This window comes from Camelus ferus, chromosome 3 (genome assembly GCF_009834535.1).
Source record: "Camelus ferus isolate YT-003-E chromosome 3, BCGSAC_Cfer_1.0, whole genome shotgun sequence".
NCBI lineage: Eukaryota > Metazoa > Chordata > Mammalia > Artiodactyla > Camelidae > Camelus > Camelus ferus.
In genome coordinates, this window is record NC_045698.1 from 97,780,807 (window position 1) to 97,796,063 (window position 15,257).

At 37.6% G+C, this 15,257-nt stretch overlaps 1 pseudogene; it reads left to right on the forward strand.

The window, feature by feature from the left end:
• The first annotated feature begins 13,960 nt into the window (after nt 1–13,960).
• On the forward strand, nt 13,961–14,548 carry LOC102505391 (annotated as a pseudogene).
• The last annotated feature ends 709 nt before the right edge of the window (nt 14,549–15,257 follow it).

A 15,257-nucleotide genomic window follows, 5' to 3' on the forward strand; every position in this document is an offset into this window, starting at 1 on the left:
AATTTCCAGCTCATGTGCATTCTTTTTCATTTGCTCCCCAGATACTTCCAAGGTCAGAAATTTTAAGACTTCACTTTTCCTGCGTTTTCTTTAAAATTCATAAATGTATTTATACATTCTACCAAAAAGCATTTATTGAAAACCTACTATGCATACTGACCTAGATGCTAAAGAAATAATAGCCATGGTTCCTGCTAGAGCTAAAGTCTAGGCAATATTAGAGCTATTATCTGTTGAGCTAGCACCTGCCCTGGGTACCCCCTCCCCACCCTGCCCCCACCACACTTTTCTTCTTTAATGTCATCCCTCCTCTTTGTCTCTTGGGCTTTGTGTCCCACTGTTCTCTCAGCTCTCCCAATTCTGAGGGCAGAGACAGTATGCTCTGCAAATACTAGGCCCTCAATACTTGCTGAACGTAACAAACACAACCACACTGAGGGATTAAGATCTATTAAGGCCGAAGGCAGAACTCCTTAAGTTATGCCTTAGGTTCTAAGACATTCCATGTTATTCATTCCAAAATGAAATCATTTATTCCCCAAAACATTTTCTTCATTCTTGCTTTTCAAAAATCCATTTGATTAATATTAAGCAATGTATCACTCAAAACTATTTTTAGTGTCTACTCTGGACCACACTTCATAGCAGATGCTGAGAAGACAGGTGCAAACAAGGCACACAAAGTCCCTGCTCGTGAAGAGCTTATACTCTTAAACGGAAACAGACACTAAAAAGGATGCAAATACATAAAACAGCTCAGTAAGAGAAAAAAAAGAGGAAGGAAGGAAGAGAGAGTGTGTGAGGATGATTAGACAGAAAGTGACTAGGACAGAATACCACTTGCAAGGATGGTCTCTCTAAGGAGGCAACATTTGTGCTGAGATCTGAAGGATGAAGAGGGGTCCTCCATGGAAAACTCTGGGAGCAGAGCATTGGAGGGAAGAATACCACACGAAGAGCCTGAGGCAATAGCAAACCTGGCATGACGGAATTAGAGAAGGAAGGCCAGTGAGGACGGAGATGGCTATGAGAAGGGGAAAGAGAGGCAAGGCAAGGACTAATGTCAGGGAGATAAGTAGGGATCAGACTTACGCTGGGCCTTGCAAGCTATGGTAGGTTTGGGTTTCATTCTAAGTGCAATCAGAAGTCAGGAAAAGTTTAAGGAGAGGTATGTCATGATCTGGTTTATATTCAGAAGAGACCATTCTGAGATATAGAGCAGAGAATGTATTGGGGAAAGAGTGGAAGTAAAGAGAGCAGTTAGGAAGCTGTTACAGTAGTTTGGGTGGGAGGTGACTGGGCTTACATCGGGGCAGGGGCAGGGGAGATGAAGGAAAGTGGATGGAATTCAAAATATGATTTGAAGGTGGAACCAACAAGACTGGCTGTTGAGACTATACTTTCTGGTGTAAGCAAGTGGACAGATGACGACACCATTGACTGACATGGGAAACCTAGCAGGCAACACAACAGGGCTGGAGAATACAGAAAATTCCCTTTTTGATGCGGTAATACTGAGATACCTGTAGACATCCAAATGGAAATTCAAGTACCAGTTGGATATGTAAGTCTGGACTTCAAGTGAGAGGTTTAAATTTGGGAGTCAACAGACAGATAGTGTTTAAAGCTATGGCCCTAGATAAGATGATGAAAAGAGAAAGCTGACAGAGAAGAGAATCTAGAAGAGCACCGTCCAATAAAATATATGTGAGCCACATAAGGAATTTTGAGTTTTCTAGTAGCCAGAGTAAAAAAGTAAAAAGAAATTCATTTGAATAGTCCAATATATCTAAAATATTATTTCAATATGTACTTATATAAAATTTTTAATGAGATATTTTATATATTTTTCATACCGAGTATTTGAAATTTAGAGTGTATTTTATGCTTACAGCATATCTCATTTCACAAGAGCCACATTTCACACACGCAGTAGCCCCATGTGGATAGTGCAAGTCTAGAACTTAGCCCTGGGGCAACCCAACATTTAGAGGCTGAACAGAGGGGCAGGAGTCAGGAAAAGAGACTGAGAGAATGATGTCATGGAAGCCAAGAAAGTATTTTTAAAAAGAGACTGGTCAGCTGTGTCCAGTGTTTCTAAGAGACTGAGTAAGACAAGAAAGAGCAATAGAATTCAGCCACATGAAGGTGACTGATGACCTTGACTACAGCTGTTTCAGTGGAGTGATGGCTTCCTGGAAGGAAGCCAGAATGGAGTCACTGAAAGGTAAGGGAATGGTGACAGACAGTATAAACAATCTTTTCAAAAAGTTCTGCTGGGCAGACAAGCAGAGAAATGAAGAACTAGTTGAAGGAGGATGTGAGGTTGAGGGAGGGTTTTTGCCAAACCAGGAGATGGCAGAGCACGCTTGTAAGCTGATAGGGATGTTCCATTAAGAAGGAAGAAATTGCTGTGGAGGAAAGGGGATAATTGAAGAGGGAAGCCCTTTAGAAGACAAGAGAGGATGGACAGAAGAGCACAAGGAGAGGGGCTGCTCTTGGACAGAAAAAGTGATCCTTGTGTTATAACAAGAAGGAAGACAGAATAGGGACTCAGTATCATAGATATAGATTAGTTTACAGATCTGGGTAACAGGAATCTTCATAGTAATACAGGGCTGAAGCCATAAGCAAAAAAAGAAAAAAAAAAAAATTATCTTTGAGAAATGCAAGCCAAAAAGAAAAAGGAAAGTACTAATGTGGATGGGGAAAAATGGGGAACTGCATTCTTTTTTCCCTGTCTTTAAAAATATCATTTGACTAATGTAAGACAGCCTATACTTTTTCAGGTGTGGAATATTGGTGTCCACCCTCTAGGGTACCCCTTTCTCTGGATCAAGTTACCTAGGAAACCAATTTAGTAATCACAAGGTTTCTTGATGCTCAGAGTCCCAGGGCAAAGGGAATGAATAACCTCGAGGTCATTTTATTCAAGCTATAAAAAAGTCTGATGAACTATCTCTGATACACATAGCAAGGTACACATATTCAGAGTCTGTCCAGAATAATCTTGGAAACAGTGATAAAAATCTCTTGATCCAATATGTGGGACAATCTACCTGAGGCCGATTTAATCTTATCCCTATTTGGAAGTCTAGGCCTCTTCCACGCCTTTAAGAATTTTGAAAGTCTTCTAAAGGGGAAATATACCAGGCAGTGTCCCAAGCAGAAAATAATATTCTACTCAAAAGACTTTACTGAAAATGATTTATTAAAGGGACTATTTACAAAGATGTGGATAGTTCAGGAAACAGAAGGTATGTAGACGTACCCAGGGACCAGCAAGAATTTCCTAAAAACCTTCTTTTCCCTAGACACGCAGGGGCAAAGTAAAGGCAGAGCGTGAGAGCCCACCGAATGGTGGAGCCTTATAGGAGGGGCTGTCGGGCAGCTACTGCAAGAACATGGCATCAAAGTAGAGAGAAAAATACCCCCATCTCTCTTTCTTCCTGCTCTTCTTCCTATTCCTGTGCCAAGCTTCTGCTGAACCTGTTAAAAGCCAGAGGGTAGGAGAACCCAGGTGATGTAACCCATAGAGTTCAGTGCTCCATGGTTCAGAGCAGGACAGGGAAGGATGGAGAGTGAATCTGGGGTTAGGAATGGGGCGGCAGGGCAAGCAGTGTGTAATTATCACAGGAAGATCAGATATCCTTACATGAAACAAATAGAAAAACGTACCAACTGTTAGGAATATCAACTAAATAGGACTATGTACAGAGCACTAAATATGTAATAGAGATGAAGGGAGAGAGGGAAAGCTAATTCACAATAAGACTATAGCAACGTTTAGCTTTCATTAACCTTTCTTCCTAGACCAGAGATTTGGAGGAGAAGGGGGGACTGATTATTCTGTGTTTCATTTTATTAGAGAAAACTCTTTATTTTCCCTTTATTATATATAAGGTAGAAAATCCTATAGGCAAAAATATTTGTTTGACTTTTGGAGAAAAGGATCCTGTGTAGATTTTCGTACCCTCTTATCCCCGTCTCCCTTCACCTGCACCACTAGAAAGAGGCCTAAACCTTCAGGAGACAGTGGCTTACTAAAGCTTAAATTTAGACAAAAGCCTTATGCAGACACCTGAAGTCACTAAGCTTCTGTCATCATATGGGCACCATCACGCTGAAAGCAATATAGCATTGTGGTTGAGCAGGTAGCTCTGAAGTCAGACTGCCTGGATTTAAAGCCTTGCTCTGTTACTTACTAGCCCTATGACCTTGGGCAAGTTGCTCCTCGTTTCCTCCCTCCATCTATAAAATGGGGATAATAATAGTACTTATTCCCCAGAGCCATTTTATGAGGATAAAACACTTCACTTAAAGTTCTTAGGAAGCTGTCTGGCATAGAGTGAGTGCTTAATAAGAGTCTTATTATTAATAAAGCCAAGCCTCTGATTCCAGAGTATTCTGCAACCACTTCTATTTGTCTTTAAGAACCTGGTCTCAGTCCACATCTTTAGAATTGTCTCTGGAAACCTCTCTCTCTCTCTCTCTCTCTCTCTCTCTCTCTCTCTCTCTCTCTGTCTCACACACCCCGACCCTGCCCCAACACATAGTAGATAGTGGAGTCCTCATTTATACCAAAGGTATGTGGACACTTCTTAATTCATTCAGGTACTCATATGTTTATTGAATACTATTATGTTCTTGATACTGGACTAGGTGCTGAGCACAATATAAAAGTGAGGAAAAATAAAGACAGACCTTACCCCTGAGGAGCTTATGATCCAATGAGGGAAAAAGGCACTAACCAAATCACTACAAATAAAAACTGTATGATAAAGCAGTGATACAGCCATTAGTGAATTATGTATCACAGCTCAGGTTTTTCAGCTTCCAGAGGAAAGGAGGTGAGCGAACTTCTGTGAGCTACAAGTGAGACATCAGGCAGTGGTGTCCAATATGGTAGCCGCTACCCACATGTGATTATTTAAATTTTAATTGTAAGCAATTAAAACTAAATAAAATTTAAAATTCTGTCCCTTATTTGTACTTGCCACATTTCACATTTCAAGTGGTCAATTACCAGAAGCTACTGTATTAAATAGTAAAAATAGAGATTTCCTATAGAAAATAGGCAAAAGGCACAAACAGACAATTCACAAAGAGATTTAGCAAGATGGGTTTTTAAATACAGAAAAGCATATACAACTTCATTCATAATAAGAGCAATGTAAATTATTAAAGCATATTGAGATATCATTTTTTTCACTTATTAGATTCTCAAAACAATCAAAAGCTTGACCATACACTCTGTTGGTGAGGCTGTATTAAAACAGATACTCTCATACGTTGCTGGAGGGAATACATCAAAACTATATACAAATTTACTCTTCAACACAGCAATTCCATTTGCAGAAATTTATCCTGAAGTTATACATCCAATAATATAAAAATACACATGAACAAGATTATATATTTGTAGCAATATTTGTAATGTCAAAATAGTGGAAACTAACTAAGTGAAGGAAGTGTTTGAATAAACTACAGTGTACCCATGCAATGGAGTACCATGCACCTACAAAGAAGAATGAAGAAGATCTCCATGAACTGATATGAAATGATTTCCCAGAGATATTAAATGAAAAAGGCACAGTGCAAAAGAGCATATATAACATGGTACCTTTTGTGTAAGAAAAAAGGGAAAACAAGAAAATATGCATTATCATTACAAAAAGAAATACATGAAGGATAAACCAGAAAACAACGAAACGTGCTTCCTACAAGGAGTAGGGGTTGGGGGAATAAATAAAAGGGGCATAGAAGGAAGTGACCTTTCTCTGCGTGTAAATTTTTATATAGTTTTGACTTTTGAGAGTATGTTTGTATCTTACATACTTAAAAATAGATCAGTGATAAGGGAGGAAAAAACCGAAAGCCAGTTGAACAAATGGACACAATTTATTTCCAATGAACACCATGACCACACTAAAGGGGAATAAAATAAAGAAGAGAATTAATCCAAGGAATTTATGGACTCAGTATAGCCTCAGTTTTGGAGAGGAGACGGAGAGAAAAGTGCAAACAAATGCTGAACTCTTTTTAGTAGGGTTGTGAATTATAGTGGTGTGGGCAAAACAATTCTGAAAGTATTTCAGATGTAATCCAGGATTGAGCAAATTGTTAAGAACCAAGTTTCTCACTGTGGAAGAAGGGATACGTAAGTACAGGACGAGGAAAGGCAAGAAAGAATCCTGTAGAGATAGGCTGGAATTAGAGAAACTGGTGTGAACTCATGATTTCTAAAATATGAATAAGTACACATATATAAATGTTCATGTATGTGCCGGGTATGTACAGATGTACGCATGTGTATGTGTATATACACGTCTATATTTCCTAGCCCTGGCTATTCAAAGGCAAGAATAGCTAAAGAAGCAAATACACCCAACAGAAATGAGTGTGTCTAGTGCCTAGATCTTGGTTTCTAACACCATTCCCCACTAAAAGGAACCTGGGCTCCTTCGATGAAGGGAGAATATTGCAAGGATATGGGAGCCAGCTTGAAGAGGCTCCCACTGGCCAAATTGGAGACAATTTGAGCATCAAACTAAGTGAAAACAATACTGAATTACAGACTATTGGAAAAAAAAAGCAACCCAGGAGTCCATAGGCATAGATAGATAGATAGATAGTCAGATAGATACATGGGGGAGAAGGGAGGTCTCTTTCTTATAATGGAACACTGAGCCCAGAGCCTAATTACCTATTGGTACAGCACCTAAAGCTCATGACACTTTTAAAGACCGAGGAGAATGTTTCAATTTGTATTTCTTTTGTAAGAAACCAAAAGAAAAATAAATGTAATGACAATAAATCCAGCTTGGATTATATTAATCTTTATACCAATAGTCATAAAAATTTAAAAAGTTCTTATACAGTAAGGGATGCATAAAAGCAAAAGAGCATAAGTCCCATGAAAGTCATAATGCAATCCTGTGAGGAACAACTTGTAAATGTGGACAGGGTGCTAGTTGGAAAACCATCATATCGGAACGTTCTTGGTAAAGACAGGATCAAGCAAGAGCTATCCTAAAGTACACCACAAGGTGGCAGCGTAACCAATTAATTGGCAATATTAATTTAGGTAAATTTCAAACTCAAATTTACATAACCTCCAAATAGAAAGAGGGTTCTTTGAAAAGAAATGTGTTCACAGCAGATGTGTTAAATCTATGGCTAGTGATCAGTTGAGGTACATCTGTCCCAATACCTCACTAGGTATTATGTTGGCCAGACATCTCTGAACTAATTCATCTTTCCTCTGACCCTATTTCCACCCAACTTAAAAACCTTTTCCTCGTTCAGACTTTCCCATCTCGGTAAATGATAGTATTACTATCTACCCATGTGCTGAAGGCAGAAACTAAAAGTCGCTCTATTGTGGGGTGTACTTCTAGTTTTGTTATAGTGTGATAAAAAAGAATATGGTCTGTATGAAATCAATTCTTTTGCTATTTGAGACTGGCTTTGCAGGAAAATATAAGTTTTCCACATGAACTTAAAAAGCACATGTACTGTCTGTTAGGTGAAGGATTCTGGCTGTGTCCATGAAATTGATCTTGCCAACTGTGTTGTTTGTATCTTCTATATCCTTATTAATATTTTGTCTGCCTTATCTGTTTCTGTAGGAAATGTGGTTAAAAAACCTTTCCCACTGTAATTTAAAATTTGTTATTTCTTGCTATGCTGTTGACATTTTTGCTTTATATCTGAAGATGATATATTATAATTTACATATAGATTCATAATTGCTGTATCTCCTAGGTAAATTATTCCTTTATTATTTATTTTTAAAAATATTTGTTCCTAACAGCGCTTTTCACCTTACAGTCTACTTCGGCATTGATATCACTATACTAGCATTCTTTGGGGTAATATTTGCCCATCATATGTTTTTCCATTCATTTACTTTCAACTTTTCTATGCCTTTATGTTTTGGCTATGTCTATGGCAAACACTTATAGATACATTTTTTTCCTTATTATATAAGAGAAGCAATTCTGATGTTAATTGACAAGCTTAATATATTTATGTATTTAAATTACTGACATATTTGGACTTATTTCTACAATTCTATGATGTGTTTTTTATTTATAATGCCATTTTTAATTCTTTTTTTTCCTTCTTGCATGTCTTGATAAGATTCTATGTTTCTATCCTTTTGGTAATGATCCTTATATTTTTAACATGTACATTAGAAAGTCTAAAGTCAATAAATATATCAATTCTCTTTCTGAATAATCAAGGGCCTTAAAAAGCTTTATCTCCAATCGCCTTCCCTCTCATCTTGCTTGTTGTTCTCTAGTATTTCAGTTTTTACATCTTCTCAATCTATACTTGATATCATGGTTGACACTGTTTATAATAAATGTTTATACATGCTCACATGTTTAGCAATTCTCTTGCTCATCATTTCTTCTTGCATTATGTTATTCCATTGATGAAAATCCTTCAATAGCTTCACATTAGAAAGAATAATATCCAAACCTCTGCTATCGTATACAGCACTTCACATGGTCGGGTCCCTGCCTGCTTCTCCCATCTCTTCAATATCACTCTTCCCCAATGCTCACTGCCCTCCAGCTGTAATCATCTTTTTTCAGTTCCTGGAACACGCTACAATGGAACACCAAATTTTTCCCCACCTCAAGTCCTATGCAAGTTCTTTCCCTTCAATTCAGTACGGTTTTCTTTCTACTCTCCCTATTGCTCGCTCACTCTCATTCTTCTCAGCTTAAATTTGGTTTTCTCAAAGAAGTTTTCTTTGCCACTCTCTATAGATTAGGTCTTCCTCGCCCCATGCTTCTCTGTCACAGCACTCTGTTTATTTCTTCTGTGTACTTACCACAAGTTATAATTACAAATTTGAATGTGTGTTCCCTGGTTTGGGGTCTGCCTCTCTGACCATAGTTGGTGCTATAAGAACAGCGGTGGGAATAAAAAAGTCAAGTATGAAACATTTTAAAGGAAGGATTTACAAATTTTTATATCAAATAGATGAGAAGGCAAACAGAAGGAAAAAATGTAGTTAGATTTCTCCTTTGGAAGTATATAGAGAATCCACTTGACAGAAATAGAATAATTGGGAAAATAGTTCAATTTGAATGAAATTGAGGAGGGGAAAATTATTTCTGCTTGGAAATATCAAAGCTAAGGTAATAGTGGGACGTCTATGTGACAATATCACATAGACAATTATGAGAGTAGAACAGAGGTATGAGGTCAGAACTGCAGATGCAGTTTTGGGAATAACTTACATATTTTTGTCCCTTATCAATTTAATTTTCAGTTACTCCTTGAGCCATTCCAAACCTTCTGATTTATATATTTAACAAATAGTCTTCCTGGCTGTGTGCTAAACACAAAGGTCCAATAATTAACTAAGATAGGTGCTATTCCTGCTCTCAGGGAGATTACAGCACAAAAGGGGAGAAACAATTTTAAAAGTAATTGCAATAGAGTATAATACACCCCGCCACAGGGATTAGATAAGAATGCTATCAGGAGCACGTAACAGGAAAATTAACCTAGTCTACGTGGTCAGGGAAAACTTTCTACAGGAAAGTAATGCTTTACTGAAACCTAAAGAAGAATAAGGAGTTATTCAAGAAAAAAGGAAAGGAGGAGACCCCTCAAGCAAAGGAAACATGTATGCAAAACTTTCAAGCAAGAATAGACATGCATGCTCAAATGTCCCTACTCCTGCGTGGGAACTATTCTTTACCTAGTCCTCTAAAATTGCTTTGCAAGTTGATCGAGGTATAATTTATATATAGTAAAATTAATCCTGTTATGTTATAAGGTTCTATGAATTTTGACAAACACAGTCATACGACCATTACAACAATCAAGATGCATAGTATTTCTATCACCCTAAAAATTCCCTCCTACTTCTTTGTACTTCCCCCACCCCCAGCCACGCCCCGGCAACTGCTGACTGGATTTCTGTTCCTACAGTTTTTCCCAAATGTCATACAACTGGAATCATACAGGAGGTAGTCTTTTGAATCTGGCTTCTTTTACTGAGTAGAAAGCTTTTGAGAGGCATTTATGATGTTGCATGTATCAGTAGACTGTTCCTTTTCATTGCTGTACAGTATTTTGTTGTACAGGGGTACCACTATTTGTTTCATGTGTATGGACATTTGGCATGTTTCCAGTTTTTGAAAAATATGGACAAAGCTGCTGTAAATATCCCCATGGAGCTTTTTGTGTGGGTATAAGCCTTCATTTCTCCAGAGTAGATACCTAGGAGTGGGATTGTTAGATCAGAGAATAAATGCATGTTTGACTTTATAGGAAATGACCAAACTGCCCCTCAAGGTGGTTATACCATTTTGCATTCCCACCACCAATGTATGAGAGTTCCAGTTTCCTGCATCCTCACCAGCATTTGACATTATCAGTTGTTGGTGACTTTTTTTTTTTTTTTTGAGTCATTCTACTAGATACTTAGTGACGGTTCATCGGCATTTTAACTTGCACTTTCCTAATGCCTAATAGTGTCGAGCACCTTTTCCTGTACTTTGTTGCCATCTGTATATCTTCTTTTGTGAAGTGTCTGTTCAAATCTTTGCCAATTTTTTTCTCTTTTGGATTGTTTTCTTATTATTCAGGTTAGTGAGTCTTTTACATATTCAGGTTACCAATAGTTTATCAGACATGTGTTTTGCAAATGCTTCTTTCCTGTGTGTGGTTTGTCTTCTCATTTTCTTAGACTGTTTTTCAAAGAGCAACCTTTTTTCTATTTTGTAACACACAATCCGAGTCACGGCACAAAAAGTAATGTTACCGGGAGGAGGGAAATAAGAAGTATCTCGGTTCTTAAGTCACCTGAAAAAAAAGAATTTTTAACGAGAGATAGAAAGTGTGATATAAATAAGATTTTATTAGTAAAGTAAAAAGGTAGTAAAATATAGTACATTCCCAAGAACTGGGAGCAGGCCAGTCCAAGAGAGGGAAAATGGCCCTACCCAGCTTTTTAATCCCATTCCTTTCCATCCCTTTCTAGAATAGTCTTCATTTTCTGCCTCTCATCATGCAGAAGTTTCCCACTTTTTGCAAAACTCTTCACTTGCACTTACTGCTTTTCCCTCCTTTTTCTCCTTCATTTCCCTTCAAATATTCCTTCAAATATTTGGAATGATTATTCTCTAGAAGCTTCTATTTCCTTACTACTTAAGTCATTCCTAAAATCGCTGAAAATTTGCTTCCATTCACACCACACTACCAAAACCAACCTCTGGATGTCACCAAAAAGCCTCTTACGTGTTGATTCCAATAGTAATTTCTAGATCCTAATTCTCTACTTCCTTTTAGCATAACCCTTCCTCCAAAAATTATTTTTTAACCTCTTTTAACGTTCCCCAAAAGCTGATCTAAGACTGTATAAATAGTACCTTAAGGATTAAGTCAGTTGTCTCATGTCATGTAAACAAGTTTCTTTACTGAGTAATTTCAACTTTTTTTTGCTCCGAATTCAGACTGAAGCAATACATATGAAATAGATGTTAAATTACTTACAGATAATTAATTTCCTTGAATGAATTGAATATCACGACTTGTTTTTTCAATGATTTCATTGTCTTTTTTAAAATCTATACTACCAATAAGATAAATTTCAGCATAACCTATGACTGATTTTTATTATAATTTCTAAGTTACTTGAGTCCAAATGAGTGAAATTTTACCTTAGCTATTTCATTATATTATATATGTTGATCTGCATTATGTTATATATTTGGAAGAAATACAATCCAGGAACAATTTTCAAGAACAGGGAAAGAAGTATTTCTTAGAATTATTAGAATTACAAAGTTGTTTCTAATATTTATTAGGGACAGAAACTGAAATACAGTAAAATAGATTTTCCCCCTCAAGTAGAATCATGAAGAGGCACAGCAAAGAAGTTTCAGTTTTGATTTTGCCTCACTGGAACCATAAATAGCAAGCAGTTTATTTCTCTCAGGTATTCCCCCTAACCACCACCCTTTCCTTTCCTCTGCCTTCTCTTTCTTTTTTAGTTCCTCTAATTAGCGTAATGACCAGAGACTATGGCTAAGTTAAATCATTCCATTTCTCTCAACTCTAGGTCAAAGTAATCACTTCTGGTTACCCCATCTCTTCTGCTGGCTTCCCTTTACCTGCTGAAAAGTCTACTTTCAGATGGACAGCTCCTGCTTCTTTGCTCTTGGACAGAGCACACCAGAGCAGAGGCTAAATTTTCCTAAATGTTATGAGTGTCATAAGACCAGGCTAGGGAAATCAGTGCCCTGAGGTCTTGTATGTCTCTAGCGTGAGACTATCAATACATTCTGAGCATACTGGGAGGCAGCATAACATAGTAGAGATTTGGAGTTAGAAGGACCCCAATTCAAATCAATCTTGACTGATCAGTAAATAAAGTCAATAAATCCTAAGCATTTTTCCTCATCTGTGAAAGAGACATAATAATATCTTCTTTAGTAGGAAGCGTGAGTAAAGACTCTGACACTTAGTAGGTACTCAATACATCTTGGTCCCTTCCTCCCCTCTCCCACAAATTCTTTTAATGGAGAATGACTTTCTTAAATGTTGCCCTTTCTTGGTCCACTGATGCAAGGCCAATCCTTTGGCACTTTCCATAGGATACACTGACATGATGGTGAGATAAGGGGATATTATGCCTCCTGAATATATTTGTGTTTTAACAAGGACTTTCAGGATAGGGATTTTTGGTGTGGCAAGGGCAGTGCTAGTGGTGCTTTCTGTCTTATGTTCTGGAAAATCTAAAAGTTCTACAAGACATCTCAAGAAGTTTCTGAAAACATGGTAACAGGAGACATATATCATTTCTGCCTACTCTTTGACCTACAGACACCACCTTGACAATAGGTCATCACCATTTAATTGTACTACTTTGCATAGAAAGTGCTTACAGGGTTCTAGGAAGATCACAAAGGAAATGCAAATCTATAAATAAAGTTCAAGTCACCTTATACATCTTCATTTTGTCCTGAAATATTGTACATTTATTATATGGAATAAATGACACATAAACATTAATTTGAAACTCTTTTTATCAGATTAAAAGTACACATGATCTTTGACTTAATAATTATACTTTTAGGAATCTCTCCTATAATCTACTCACATGTGTACAAATATATATGCAGAATCACACTTGTTGCAGCTTATTTCTACCAACAAAGACTAGACACAATTGGCTAAGCATTATAGAAGAGTCATACAACAGAATACTATGAACCCATTAAATAATAAATAATTGCTAATTAAATAGCAACTACATACTCAGAACCTTAATAGGTGTTGAAGGAGAATAAAAAGAAGTGTAACTCATGGTTCTTGTCCTGGAGGAGCTTATGACATGGTTAAGAAAGGTCAAAGAGGCACAGATCTTTGGCTTAAGTTAAGTCTTCTATGTGAGTCAGTTTTTGATTTGTGTTCTTGAAGAATTGTCTGAATTAGGGGTTGGCAAACTACAGCCCCTGGGCCAAATCTAACTCATTGCCTATTTTAATTTTTTTAATTGAAATTTTATTTATTTTTATTTTTTAATCAATCTTTCTGTGGGTGGCAGTAATTAGGTTTTTATTTATTTTATTTATTTATTTTAATGGAGGTACTGGGAATGGAACCCAGGACCTCATGCATACTAAGCACATATTCTACCATGGAACTATACCCTACCCCCTATTTTTGTAAATAAAATTTAATTGGAACACAGCCATGCCCATTCATTTACCTATTGTCTAGGCTACTTTCCTGATAGAGTTGAGAAGCTGCAACAGAGACCATATGACCCACAAAGCCAAAAATATCTACTCACCAGTCCTTAACTGAAAAAGTTTTTAAATTCGTCTTATAGGCCTTTGAAAAAAAAAAAACTCTCTGAAAATGGTTTGGAATTTAGGTTGGTGGTTTGAAAATTTCCATAAATTCTTTACTACACTTTCCTTTAAAAGATGAAGCGTAAGTCTTGGGGTACCCGTGTCTGAGCGGTTTGTGCGTGCTGGTGGTGGCTGCTTTCCCGTAGAGCTGTGGAGTTGGTGGCTGCGGGCTCTGGGCTGCCAGGAGCCTCACTCCCCATGGAGGCAGGGGAGCTGAGCTGGAGCCACAGTCAGGGCAGTGGTAGCAGCTGGACTGACCATTGCTGCTGCAGGATTTGCAGGTCCTTTTGTTTTGCAAGCCATGAAGCATATGGAGCCTCGAGTACAACAAGTTTTTCCTAGTCTATCAAAATCTGCTTTCAATAGTGGCTATTACAGAGATGAGCTTGAACCCAAAATGACAAAATAGGAAGCAGCATTAATACTAGTTGTAAACCCTACTACCAATAAAGGAAAAATAAGAGAAGCTCATCAATGAATTATGATTTTCTATCACCCAGACAAGGGAGGATCTCCTTATATAGCAGTCAAAATCAGTGAAGCTAAAGATTCACTAGAAGGTCAAGCAAGAAAATGAAGTAAATGTGTGATGAATTTTAGTTCTTATTCATTTATGTGTATGAGTACCAGCTTCTTATAAGAAAATGCCTCAAAGCTACAAAAAATAAATAAATAGAAATAAAAGATGAAGCGTAATTCTCCTCTCCATGAGTGTAGACCGAATTGAGTAACTTCCTTCTAATAAACAGAGTAATATGCAAGTAAGGGTGTGTGACTTTCAAGACTAGATCATAAAAGATGTTACAGGCTACTCCTTGCTCTCTCTTAGATCACTTGCTGGAGGGAAGCCAATTGCTAGTTGGTAAGGAGACTCAAGTAGCCCTGTGAAGAAATCCACATGGCAAGGAACTGACACCTCCTGCTAATAGCTAGCAAGGAAACAGGCCTTTTACTACCAGCAATGTGAGTGAACCATCTTGGAAGTGGAATCTTCAGCTCCAGTCAAGCCTTCAGATAGCTGGAGTCCTGGCCGATGTCTTGGCTGCAACTTCATGAGAAACTCCGAATTTAACCCAGTTAAACCACTCCTGAATTCTTGACCCACAGGAAATGAGAAACAATATTAATTGTCTTAAGCAGCCAAATTTGGGGATAATTTGTTATTTACCAATAGATAACTAATACAGAGCTGTAAGCTATAGAGGCTCTAGAGCAGTGGGTCTGTAAACTTTCTCTCAAAGGGATAAACAGTCAATATTTTAGGCTTTTAGGCCAGATGGTCTCCATGGCAACCACCTAACTCTGCTGTTGTAGCAGGAGCCCAGCCACACACAATAGGTAAACAAATGGGCATGGCTCTCTTCC